The following is a 12,934-nucleotide window of genomic DNA, read 5'->3' on the forward strand; positions in this document are numbered from 1 at the left end:
GGGCTAAAGTGCCTAAGTAAGAAACTTGTAACTTATAAGTACACCTTTGAAGTACCAGTTTTCTCATATTCAGTTTGTTGACTTGTAAGTTCATTTTTTAAGAAATTGTACCATTTGTATTATATCCGACATATGTTATACTTTTGTTAATACATGTATATATATTTGCATACCACCCCATATGAGTTTATTTGTATATTGCTAAATTAGATGTAGTTTTAGAACATAAGAGATACATGCATCTTTTGTTTTTTGAGGCCTGACTTACCTCATCAAACATAATTTTTTCCAGGTTTATCCATTTATTTGCAAATGATGTGATATCATTCTTCTTAATGAGTAATTAAAACTCCATTGAATATGTGTTCCACATTTTCTTGATTAATTCAACCATTAAGGAGCATCTGACCTGTTCTAATACCTTGGCTGTAGTGAAAAGTGCAATAATGAATATGATTGTGTAAATTGCTTTGCTGTATTCTGATTTTTAAACTTTTGACTAAATGCCCTGCTGGATAACAGGGCAGATCTATGTTTTTTGTTTTGTTTTGTTTTGCTTTTAGAAATCTCCAAGCTTCATTCCAGAGTGGTTGCTCCAGTTTACATTCCCACCAAGAATGTATTAGAATTTCTTCTTTCCCACGTCCATGCTGATGGCTATTGTTTGTAGTCTTGATGATGGCAGTTCTGTTTTGGGTGAAATGGAATCTCTTTGTCATTTGGATTTGAATTTCCTTATGGCCAGAGATATTGAACACTCTTTTTTTTAATATATCTACTGATTATTTTTACTTTTTCTACTGAGAAGTCTCTGTTCATCTGATTAGCCAATTTTTTAATTAACTAAATTGATTCTTGAAAAGCTGGTTTCTTTAACTCTTCATATTCTGAATGTTATCTGGAAAAGATCTTCTCCCATTATCTAAGCTCTTCTTAGATTGTTAAATATGTTCTTTGCTATGCAAAAAAAATGGTATATTGGTATAATCCCATTTGCCAGTTTATTTGGTTTTCTAAGGCCTTGCAATTTTACTCAGAAAGTTCTTGGCTGTGCTAAGAAATTCTAATTTTCTCCTACTCATTCCTGTTGCAATTTCAAGGTTTCAAGTCTTTTTTTAAAATACATTTTATTGTGAAAATACTGTACAGAGGGGTTATAATCACATAAGCAAGGTAATGAGTACATTTCTTATCAAGCATTGCTGCCTTCTACATTGTTTGCCCCTACCATCCTTCTCTCCCATCTCCACAACTACTTCATCCCCCCAACCCCCCTGCCCAAATTGTAAAGTTCGTTTTTCTACATAGCATCTTCTATATCTCATTGTTGCAATGGGTCCACTTGTATCCCTATTTAAACAATTTCTTTTTTTCCCGTCCACTCCCCAAATGATACCAATATCAAATATAGTGAAAAAAGTGTTTAAACCATGGGGGAAGGACATACAAAACAAAACAAAAAATCATGGTTACCTTATAAATACATTAGAAACAATAGCAAGAAAGATAAAAAAAAACCACTTGTGTCCTAGATTGAAGTTTTTGATCCATTTTTAACTGGTAGTTGAGTTTGCTTTACTATTCACAATCATTAACTTTATTAAAAATTTATTGTATACAATAGAATTTGACTCCTCTGTTAGGAAGAATGATATTTTACCAATCCTAAAGAAATGGAAGGATTTGAAAAAAGTTATATTAAGTGAAGCAAGCCAAATCCAGAGAAAATAAAGGTTGCATGATATAATGTCCCTATAAATCTAAAAGTAAACATGTTGGGCTGGATCATAGGCAAGTGGTTACAAATGAATTAACTGAAGTATAAGACTTTATGGACAGCTCTACTAGTGTAATCTTTTAGAAATACTAGGTCAAAGCCCAAAAAATTTAACACCAGGAAGCCCAAGAGGAGGGGTGGGCCAAGGGGAGCAGTAGAGGAATGGAGATTGTATGATGGGGAAGGGAGAATTCAGTCAAGAATCTGTTGTATATACCAAAAATTAAGGAAAGTAAGTGAAGGATGAAAGTTGGTGAGAATGTTGAAGGGGGTGACACTAATCAGGATTCTATGTATTCATCAACTATTGTGTTAATTTTTTACAAAGCATTTATTAAAATACTGCCTCCCAAGGTGTATTATTCTTCATTAGTTCACTATAAGGAAATCAGTTTGTAGGGATAAAAATGTTTTCAATTAGACCAGGAGATTGTATCACTCATTGTATTACTATATTGACTAATTTGTCTTGTTAAGAATTTGAGGATGAGTGTACATTTCTATATGATCTCCTAAAACTTGGCCTAAGATTTCTATAGGGGGCACACCTTCAGAGATTTGGGCATGAGTCTGGCCAATGTAGAATTAATAAGAACTATTTCCATCACTTACCAGTTAGAATATATCAATGCTTAGGTGAAAACTCCACACGTTATAACAAGGGACTTAAACAGTAACTCCAGTTTGAAATGAGTCTGGTTTCTAACATATGTAGTTTAATGCAGGAATTATTCCTGAAGGCAAAACAGGAGAGAAGAATCAAGGACTAGAGTCTTACAATTATATTCTATTTCTACCTGAAGTACATGAAGAGATATCCATAATGATTATTGTTATGTAGAAAGAGTAATTAATATTACCATGTTTTCCTCATTCCCAAGAGAAAAATAAATATCCTATTTTTAATGTAAAATTTTAGGTAGTCTTTGCTGAAGTCACATTATATAGCATATATTTTTATACTTATGCTCTTTTAATAATGAATATTATATTTTTCTTGAATACATTATTAATTGTAATTAAAATAACATAGTGAGACAGAATTTAGAAAAAATAGGATATATTTGGGAAGAATTTTAAATATGGCAACCTCTCTTATAAAGAAATATTTCTGCTCCATTTTTATCATAGAATCAGTAATACCTAAAACTAAACTAAAATTACCTATTTCAGACTTTAAATTTTGCTTTAAAAAAAGACGATTTTGTTTAAAATAAGTATATTCACCTTCCTAGATAATGTTTTGGAAGGAAGGTGTCCTGTAATGTATTCCATACTGCAGCATTTCTATTTTAACAATCAAACTTCAAGAGCAAGATTGTCTTTGTTTACAAAAACAGAGCTGATTGTATTTTGCATGTTAAATGTGCATTCATAAAATGTTACTTGAGGAACAGTAAAATTCTATGGTTATGTTCAGATGTAGTTAAAAAAGAAAAAAAGTATGATCTCATATTGAACTTTATACCATTAGTGGCATATGTTATTTTCTATGAGGCATCCCTGTGTGATGCAGTTGTGCATATAAATTTCTACTTAGTTGACAGACTCTGTGCATGTTAATAGATCACTTAACTCATTTTTATATTCACAACCACCTCACCTATAAATTCTTTATCTGTGCACAATTAGTTGACCATTTTCTTTCATAGAAATATTTCAGAAATTAGTGAGTAGAGGCCTGATATCTGGTCAATACCATAGGTTTATAATTTTCTTTTGTGTGAATTTTTTCAGGTAAAGAAAAGAGCTAACCAGTAAGGAAAGGTTACCTAAAGAACAGCAGTAGCATAACAATGCCTCCAAGTATTCATTTCACATTTCCATTCTACTTGAAGCACTGGAGGTTATCAAACCCACTGTGTTTCATTAACGGGCTGAAGTTTTATAAGGAGCACGTTCCAGAAGGCATTAGCAGAGCTCATTTACATGAAACAGTTTATTTTTTAATTTTTTTTGTAGATTACAAATAGAAGAAATGAAATAGAAGTAAAAATAGAAAATAAATGCCACTGACAAACTGTAGGTATTGAAAGGTCAAACAGCAGAACCCAGGAGGCAACTTGAGAATGGAGAAATAACACTGCTAGCTTATGAAGAGAAAATCAAAACAAATTGTAGCAGAACCAAACAGAATTCATAAATGCTCTTGAATAAACCCATGAATGATACAATTCTTGGTCAGTGAATAAAATTATTAGATATATAATTCTTCATCATTGTGTGTGTGTGTGAGAGAGAGAGAGAGAGAAAGAGAGAGAGTCTAGAGGCTTGAACTCAGGACCCAACCATAGTCCCTAAGCTTCTTTGCTCAAGGCTAACACTCTATCATGTGGCTTTTACAGTGTTTAATTGAAGCTAAGTGTCTCACAGACTTTCTTGCACTGGCTACCTTTGAACCACAGTCCTCAGATTTCAGCCTCCTGAATAGCTAGGATTACAACCTTAAACCACTAATGCCCAGAGTGGTCCATTCTTTTTTTTTTTTTTTTTTACATTTTGTATAGTTCTTTTGCACAATGAAATCTATTCAATCTTTGTCCTTTACTATTTTAGAGCTTTTCAAAACACCAAGGTACAATTTGCATGCAGCAATATTTTTCTTGTTTGCATATCCCATGTGAACCATTGCTGCCTAAAGGATGATGGAGTCTTAAGAGTAACCCCTCGAATCACCAAGTACTAATGTTCTCTGACTGTACCCTAATTTGTTCCAGTTGTAAGTTTGCTGCATTAAAATATGGATATATAATTAAGCTGTCCTCAACCTATTGCTCCTGAATTTTTGTGTTTTTATAATATTGTAACTATTTTTCCTTAATTTATAAAGTGTATTTTATAATTTTCAAAATTTTTTTCCATAAAAGATTAACTTACAACGTTCCAAAGAAAAATGTTATACAGATATAATGAGAATTTTACAATTTGACATGACTAAAGTTATATGTCTATATGTCTATATATATATATATATACATGTGCATATATATGTATGTAAAAGAAAAATAATGTAACATTTGCATTAAAATAACATGCTTAGTCTTTTTTAATATTTTAATTCAATTTATTGTTTTCTCTTAGTAAGGGGACATATTTTGGTACATGGGTTAGGACCCACCAAAACTTTTTTTTAAAGATTCACAATTCACATGATGCTATGTATTTGGAGTGAGCAATTTATTTATTTAAAGTGTTGCAAACGATTTAATATACTTCTGAAGAAACTGTCTAATTGTTCAAAAAACATATAGAGAAAACAAGAAATACCAAACATCATGAAATATTTTTCCATCACAGAACCTGGTGTGGGGAACATGTTTTAAACATATCTTAAACTGTTGTGTTCGTGTATACTTGAGTCATCTCTTATCATTGTATTTGTGATACTCACAAAAAACTGTCTAATCATTAAAGAATGAAAAACTATGATGCCAATTTTAAGGATATTAAGTATTTTTGTGGTTAGTATATCTTACAAATGCCTTAACTTTATAGCCCACATATATCTGGAGCTCTGCCTTGACTGTGTCCACACATATCTGGAGCTCTACCTTGACTGTGTCAACTCATGTCTGGAGCTCTGTCTTAACTATCATGCTTTATTATATGAGTAGAAAAATATATCCCACAATTATAAGATACTTGGAAAGTGCTTGTATCATTTCAGTATCTTTTGACAAAATGCTGAATTAGGCATATATCTGTAATCAATAATATAAGTTTGAGAAATAACTATCTCCTCTTTTCTTGTCTTCTTATATAGACACATATATATACAACACATACATATATCTGGCAGTGACTCCTAAAGTAAATGATCCTATTCTGTCTTCTCCCTCGATATCTTGTAGCATATAGCCATGTGATTTCTCTGTCTTTTTCTCTTCTTTTTAAAATTTTTTTGTCTGTATTGGGGCTTGAACTCAGGACCTGGGCATTGTCCCTGAGCTTATTTGGAGATAGGGTCCTTATAGAAGTAATAAGCTTAGAAGGAAGAAAGGAAGGGAGGGAGGGAAGGAAGGAAGGAGGGAGGTAGGATGGGAAAGATAGAAAGATAAGAAGAAAGCTGGTGAGACAATGGCTCACACCTATAATCCTAGGTACTTAAGAGGCTCAGATCTTAGGATTTAGTTTCAAAGCCAATCCAGTAGGAATGCTCTTGAGATTCTTATCTCCAATTAACCACCAAAATCCAAAAGTAGAGCTGTGGTTTAAGTAGTAGAACACTATCCTTGAGCACTTTTAAAGTCTTATGACTACAAATTTTTAGAATTGAAATTAAGGGAAATATCTATGAATTTCAGAATTGAGCTTTTGTATTTTCATCATTGTTGTATTGAAGGTGGATACTAGCATTTAAACAAAACCAAATGCTTAGTAGGGAAGGAGTCCTTCACTGGATTGAAGGCCTCAGCCCTTTCAGACAGGGCATAACATTTTTACCTAGGACCAATACTTAGATTGCAGCAGAGCTGACATTACAAACATATACCAAAGCACCTAGTTCAGTTTTTGTGATTGATCTTATGATATTTTAAAGTGACTTTTTTCATAATAACAGAAAATTTAGAGTAAGATGTTTTCCATTTAGAGTGGTACACAAAATATGTATAGAAAAAGTATGTCAGATAAGTGACAAAGGTGAAGAATGTTCCATTATTTTGTTCTTTATGGTATGAAGCTTCGTTATTTATAAAGTATTCTAAATGTATATTGGATTGTATGTTTTATTTAGTATATTATTATTGAAAACTGAATTATAAAAGTCTGCTAATTGCCTTATATTTGTACAAAGTATAAATAATATTAATGTATATCACATATATTTTTTCTCATTAAGGAAGTTTTAGAGGGGCTGGGAAGGTGGCTCAGTGGTAGAGCGCTTGCCTTGCATGCCTGAGGCCCTGGGTTCAATTCCTCAGCACCACATAAGCAAAAAGAAAAAAGCCGGAAATGGCACTGTGGCTCAAGTGGTAGAGCACTAGCCTTGAGCTGAAGAGCTGAGGGACAGCACCCAGGCCCAGAGTTCAGGTCCCACGACCGGACCCAAAAAAAAAGAGAAAGTTTTAGAGAGGCAAGAGATTACATTATAGATTCCCAAAGTGTAGTGTAGATTTCAATAGAAATCGTTTCCTCATTGTACATTCTTACATGCAGCATAGAACTTTAAATAAAAAGAAATAATTGTCCAGCCCAGTTCCAGTGGCTCAGGTCTGTAATCTAGATACTTAGGAGGCTGAGATCTGAGGATTGTGCTTCGAGCCAGCTGAAGCAGGAAAAATTTGTGAGTCTATCTCCACTCATAAAAAGCCAGAAGTGGTGATATAGCTCAAGTGGTAGAGCACTAGCCTTAAGCAAAAGAGGCTTGGGGGCAGTAACTAAGCCCTAAGTTCAAGCCCTAGGACCAGCAAAAAAATAATAATAATAAAAATTAATGTCATTTTCAGGACAGCTTTCTGGTCATTCCTCTTTCTCAACACACACACACACACACAGAGATGCAAACACACACAAACACAGATGCCATTTCACTGACACATATACTGATAGACTTTCACATATGGTGTGTTAATGAATTTATTAAGTTGGAAAAGTGCCGCAAATATTGTGAATGCAGGTTTACAGCTTCAGAACCGTATTATTCATAAACCAGTTTAAAAAATATTACATTCCTAGAAAGTAGAGGATACACTAATGCTAGGTTTATGAAAATTAAGTAAAACACAAGATGATTGTTGGTTTTGAATTGTATTTTATCCCATTAAAATATGTTAATAGAAGCATCTAAGAAAAAGACATATTGACATGAAATAAAATAATTGTGTTGCTGGGCCCTCTAATGACAAAGACTTTGTAAGGCAATTAACCACAGTCTACGAACAAGTACGTGCATTAATATAGTAAACTCTTTTTTACATTTTGTTTTTGATCAAAACTTCTATTTGGTTTATTTGATTTGAAGGATCTAAATTATGTGTTTAAGTAGTACTTTCAAAGTACACTGAAAAAAACAACACTAGCTTGTTATGGAGTTGTAGCGTTTAAAGACATAAGGGACATAAGTAAATGCTCACAAGAATCTGTTAGCTAACCAACCATGTTTCTTTTATGTAGGATTAGTGTCACATTGCACATAAAAATTAAGTATGTGTTTACTTGACAGGACAACATATTAAATACAACTCAAACAAGGTACTCTGATTACAGCTTACTTTATGTAGTTTGTTTATATAAAACAATATATGAAGGACAGGATCTGCATTTATGTAATTCAGTAGTCTTGTTATTACTAAAAGAGGGGTAAACCAAAGATTCATCTTTCACTGACTCATTTCACAGAATTTATGTGTTAATATCCATTTTCTGTGTCATCCTAATTTCATTTTGTATGATTCTGCACATATTTTTTGAAAACTTGCCACCATTAAAACAGGTATAAAGCAATATCATAGTGGGGAAAACTAAAACATATCAAGATAGAATTAAAATATATAAAATAAAATAAATGTAAAATGTAGGCATGTATATATGACAGTATGACAAATATGCTTGAGTGTATAAGTATTTAGTTTTACAATTGTCAAATGGCTGCAGTCGATGATTTCTTAATATTTATTTAATTTTTATATTAGCTGTAGATATATTAAATTGAGATTTCTATATATACCTCTAATATAATAACATTTCTTCATGTATTGATTTCCTATTTGTTCTTTGTCTTTTGGGAATATGTATTTTGCTCGTTTATCTATTACTATTTATTTGTTTAGGCATTTATTTACTTTTTCACCATTTAATGTACTCTTGAAATAAATCCTTTGTCTTATGCACAGCTGGCAGGTTTGCTTATGTTCTGTCAGCTGTCTCTTCAGTCCTATAGCTTCCTTTGATGTGAAGAAGTTTTATAATTTGATGTCTGAATTGCCAATTCTTACTGTTATTTCCTGATATATTGGAGTTCTACTGTGAAAGTTAATACCTATGTCTATACCTTCAGGAGTTTTCATTCTGTTTTTCTGTTGGAGTTTTAATATTTTAAGTCTTTGATTATTAGTGTCCTTGATTTATTTTAGATATTTTAAACTGGGTATAAACTAGAAAAATTGTTTCAGTCTTCAATAGGAGATACTCTCATTTTCCCAACACTCTTAATAGGATAGGTTGTTTTTATCCAACATATGTTTTTGATCCTTTTATTAAGATCAAATGATTAAGATATAAGTGGTTATTTCTGTATCTTGTGTTGTATTTTATTGATTTATCCTCATGTTTTTGTGTCTAAAATCCTTTTCTCTGTTTGGCTAAAAATTAGTAAATCTTTTCTTATCATTTCTTAAAACCAATTGTATTTTACTGAGTTTTCTACCAGTTTTCCATCTCATTAATATTTGTCCTAATATTGTTCTAATATTTTTTCTTATTTTTCTCCATTCACTGATTTGGGTTTTGGCTTATTCTTGTCTTTGTTAGAATTTGAGCTGCATCATTAGGTTTTTTTACTGTAGCTCTGAAAAGTCAGACCTATGCCCATCGTTTGTATGTCCTTTGTTGTGTTATAGACGGTAAGACAGTCTTAATTCAGGACCATTGGAAGGATGGAGGGCCCATTGCAAGGGTCATGTGTAATGTAGGATTGGAGAGAAATCAAACTCAAATCCTGCAGATTTATTCTTAATAGTGCTTCAGAAGATGGACTTGTTTTATTTGTAGTTTATTTGCTTAGCATTGTCTGAAAGTTTCAATTCATTTACCTTCTCTTCAAGAGCTACATTCTGTCTCTTATTTAATCTTTTATTCTGTTGAGGTTTTCAACTGAGTTTTTAATTCGCTTTTTGCATTTTTCAATTTTTTAGGATCTCTATATCCCTATTGAATTCCTCTTTTCATCCTGTATTTTGACCTTTTATAATTTATTACTGTTACTATTACTACTACTATCTTAGATTACTTAAATATTTGTTCATTCCCTCTAAAGTTTCAATAATCATTTTGATAATCATTTTTAAAAGTCTCTGTTAATTTATCCACTTCACTACTAATAGAGTCTGTTCTTGTGGATTTGTCTCTTATAAGTATCTTAGTAGGGGCTGAGAAGGTGGCTCAGTGATAGAGCGCTTGCCTTGCATGCATGAGGCCCTGGGTTCAATTCCTCAGCACCACATAAGCAAAAAGAAAAAAGCCAGAACTGGTGCTGTGACTCAAGTGATAGAGTGCTAGCCTTGAGCTGAAGAGCTGAGGGACAGCACCCAGACCCAGAGTTCAGGCCCCATCAAAAAAAAAAAAAGAATTATCTTACTAAATTGATTTGTTATGACTTTACTCTTTCAAATTTTTTCAAATTTTACTCTTTCAAATTTGTACATTTGAGGTCAAGTTTCTGGCTGAAGGTTTTAAGCACCTATGATTTTTCATTTGAAGTACTGTCAATGTTCATGTGTGATTGAATATTGTCAGGGCTGATACGTACAGCCATTTATTTATTTTAACATTGCTCTCAGGATTGACCTAAGTAGACAGCCATGTTTTTCCTCACATGTTCAAGGTATCAGGCCAAATCTCAGCACACTCAGAATAAAACCAAGCTAGGGTCTCTTGTAGTTCCCAATGTAAAATATATAGAGTGTTATTGTATGTTGGGTGAGGGTAGGGGTCAGTCAAGTGTTAATTTTTAATTCAAGAATGTTTTCACTTTGTGGACTAGGGGCTATTGCTGGTTACAAGGAGCATAGCAGTCTGTAGGCTGATACAATCCCACTTGGCTCACATGCCCCTGAATTTATACTCTTAAGAGCATCGAATGTCTATTGAAGTTGTCACCAAAGCATCACTGTGGAGGAGCAAACAAGGAAATTGAGTACTAAATTACAAGAGAGGCTCAAACACTTGCATGCAAAACTCAGCCATTCACAGAAACCACCAAGAAGCTAATTGCCATGGCAAAGGGCAAAGGGCAAAGAGGCAGGGAAAATAGAATGATCCTATGGACTGGGTCTCAGAGCTCTTGGACCTACCCAATAACCTCAATGACCTGGGAGGTAGAGAGCAAGCACTCTGTCAGATATTGGCTAAAAAATTGGTTTCAGCAGTCATCCTCACATGATAGGATTTCACTCTTCCACAAAGTGTGTGGTACTTCTCACGCTTGTACACATCACTTCCTGGGCTTCCTTCTGCTTAAACTTCTCAGAGGGTCCATATAAATCCTTCCCCCTCCATAACAGCTCTTTTGGTCTTCCTCCATCAAAACACTATGAATATCAATTTATGCTGGTCCCTTTCAACATGAATATCTGATTTCATTTGCTGTTATTCAGTTTCAAGAATGTTTTATCTTCCTATTTTTTCTTCCTTCTATGAACCAGCAATATATATGCCTATAAAAGGAACATAATTACCTAATTCAATACTGGACCCTCCATTTAGCCAATTCAAACAATGCCATGAAAATTATGTGTTTTTTCCAATCAAACCATTAGATGATCTTGGCAAACAGTTTCTGGTGCAATGTTTCCTTAGTTACTAAAAAATTTAAGCCAGGAATAGGCAACAATTCATCTAAAGGGCCTGATAGTAAATATTATGTGTTTTCCATGCCATATGGTTATTTTACAACTATTCAGCTCCACTGTTGCTGCATGAAAGCATCCATAGAAAATATATAAACAAATAGATTTGATTATGATCCAACAATAAAGAAAAAAAGCAATTAAAAAAGATCCACTGTGACACGATATAGCTATCCTGTTTTTAATGGCAATTTTGACTACCAAATGACCCTGGCACGTATCCTAAGCCATAAAGGAAAAAGTCATTAAAATAGTCACTCGAACATGTTGTATTGGCACGCAGACCTGGACTCTTCCTTAACTGATGTGCAGATTCTGAACCCAGACTAGGTACATTCCAGTGGCTGTGGTATATCTTTAACTAGCCTAGTACCCAAACTCCTTCCTCCTGTCTTGCTATCACCCAATATATGTTTCTGTCTATAATTCTCTAATAGATTACACATTGTGCAAATCTAATCTCTCCTTGGTATCTTAGTACCTTCTGACTTATGTTCCCAGTTACCATACATCAGGACTTGATTTTTATAAACATAGGCAATATTCCAGGTTTATTCCAAAGGAAGAAATTGTCCATTTTTCTAAATAAACCATGAAATCCCAAAGTTATAAAAATAAAGGAATGAATGTGAAAATCGCTATACTTAACAGTGGAAAAGCCACTTCTAATTCAATGTTCTCCATTTAACCCTGCATATTCTAAGTAGGTGAAGAATCTTAATGTTCTGGTCACTTGTTCAAAGCATCTAACATGTTTAGGAAGATAGTAACTTAAACTCACAAACCTGCATCTAACATGAAAACTTAGGAGAGTTTCCAACATGTTTTTTTAGATGTATTAAATGATACTACCAATTTCTTTAGTGGTTTCTTTAACTGAAACTATATCCCCTGTCTATATGTGGTAAGAAAGAAAATATGAATGGTTCTAATTAAAGCAACTGGAAAATAGACACATAATCTTATAGGATAAAATGAAAATATCTATACATGAAAGCCACAGAAACCTCAGAAATTCAGTTTAATGGCAAGAGGTTAACTGGATCTCTGATAGAAGATGTATCACTGTGTTTTATTATGTCCCCTCATCCATGAGAGGTTTCCCATTTAATAGTCAGATAAGCTTATATACAAGACAAAGGATACAGAAAACTAAAACAAAAAAGTAGAAACAATTGCAAACAGAACATAATAAGAACCTCTTATTTCCAGTTCTTGGAGTTCATTTTGATACTCTTCATTATATGTGGTCCTATACACTTAGCAATTGGGTTTTTGTGATCCCCTGCTAAGAATACTATACATGTATTCTAGTTATTACAAATGAGAGAAATCATACATCTTACATTTCTTGGGCTTGATTTGCTTCACTTAAATGAACTTTTCCAGGTCTTTCCATTTCCTTACAAATTGGATGCCATCATACTTTGTGATGGAAACATAGAATTCCACATACATATACATACACTTTCTTGATTCACTGATCTACTGAGGGGCATCTTGGTTGATTTCATATCTTAGCTATGGTAAATAATGCTGCAGTGAATGTGGTTGTCCTGGTAGCTTTAGTATGGTCTTGTGATCGTTTGGG

Source organism: Dipodomys ordii, unplaced genomic scaffold (genome assembly GCF_000151885.1).
Source record: "Dipodomys ordii isolate 6190 unplaced genomic scaffold, Dord_2.0 Scaffold199, whole genome shotgun sequence".
Classification (NCBI taxonomy): domain Eukaryota; kingdom Metazoa; phylum Chordata; class Mammalia; order Rodentia; family Heteromyidae; genus Dipodomys; species Dipodomys ordii.